Source organism: Lactuca saligna, chromosome 6 (genome assembly GCF_052625555.1).
Source record: "Lactuca saligna cultivar CGN05327 chromosome 6, ASM5262555v1, whole genome shotgun sequence".
NCBI classification, from domain to species: domain Eukaryota; kingdom Viridiplantae; phylum Streptophyta; class Magnoliopsida; order Asterales; family Asteraceae; genus Lactuca; species Lactuca saligna.
In genome coordinates this window covers 162,166,299-162,167,932 of record NC_136422.1, presented here as the reverse complement: position 1 = coordinate 162,167,932, position 1,634 = coordinate 162,166,299, and positions in this window count along the sequence as shown.

Sequence of the window (1,634 nt, the reverse complement as noted above, 5' to 3'; positions counted from 1 at the left end):
GCTTCGGATATAGGACCGATTACATGTGCTATATTCATCCTTTCTAAAAATTTTCCGAATGCCTGGGGCGTTAAGAATGGAAAAGGTTTAGAACTGGATATGACTAAAAAGGATTAAACAATTGTCAAGGACAATCTAAGGTTTACCAAAGATTGGTTTCTCAAGGACAATTGGAAGTATAGTGATAATTCTGGAAGGACCATATTGACATAATCTGTAAGGAGGCAACTCTTGTTCAGAAGTGATAGTCGAAATGGAATCTGGAAATGTTTCAAAGTTAGAATTTTCAATCTGTTTAAGATTAAGGAAACTTAATGCAAGAAGGATGGTTCCAAGGATTTGATCTCCTTTGGAATACTCTGTAATGATTGTCGTTAAGTCTTTCTGACTTTGTGCATAATCATTACAAGAGGATCGATGCATATAAGTTTAGAATCTAACAGATTTCAGTAAATGACATGAATTTGGAATTCTTGCATTTGCAGTAAGGATTTGGGAGTGTGAAAAGAGAATCATTGAAGTTATGCTCAATTGATCTAGTTCACAAAGTAAAGATCATAGACAAACATATTATGCATACTTTGTGTATGGCATGACTATTGTTTAGAAAAACATAGTGTACATGCTTGAAGCATGGGACAACTATTGTTCTAAATTCAAGAATAATGTTGATAGCTGAAACAATATACAATAAATAATGTGTAATCATATGGTGATAAATAAAAGGTGTTTTATTTATATTCATAAGTTCTGAGACCATATTGGATTCAATTATTATTGTGTTTCACTTTGCATGTTTTGACTTCCCAAATAAACTAGGTTATTCTTCCGGAATGACTAAGTTATTCAAACCATCCACAGTCGGTCATATGTTGGAAGTAGATATGAATTAAGACTGTCATGAGTTGGCTTGTAGAGGTCTAAGTTGTTGGACAAATGGCTACAACACTCATGAGTGCTCATAAGTTCTGAGTATTGGATTCAACCCGCGCTCATTGGAATTACTTCATGGATTTTATCACGAGTGATCATGAGACGATAATATCTTATATTCTTCAAACCTAGAGATATGAGTTGTTACTATGAGTTGGTTGTACATTGATTGCACGAAACTGCATTTGGTAACTCGATGCTATAAAACGTGTCTTTGTGTATGATTCAACAAGTAGTAGAACAAGCCATATGAGTCGAAGTTTATCCATTCCTTTTACCTTCGGGATAAAAGCGATATCTGTGGGCCCCTCGATGATTTGATGATGACAAATGGAAGTGCTCGGCCGGGCCAGGACTGATTTGATTTGTTCAATTAGTCAGTCGTCATAAATCGTAAATCGGGAAACAACTAATGGACAGAGAGAATGATTATAATCCATGTCTCAGTCCATATGATATCTAGAATGGAGGAATATATGATCCCTTATCTAATGGACAAGTCGTTGACAAAGATCAGAGTTCATCTACAAGGTCAGAGTTCGACAGAAGCTTTTGAGAGCTACGATTGCCAGTTGGTTCCTGAAGTCATACGCAAAAATAGTTTTAGACTTATCCAAGTGGGAGACTGTTGGATTAATGTCTAAGTCCATAACTATAATTGGTAAGACTTGACCCGACCCGGCATGGTCCATTTGGGTTGC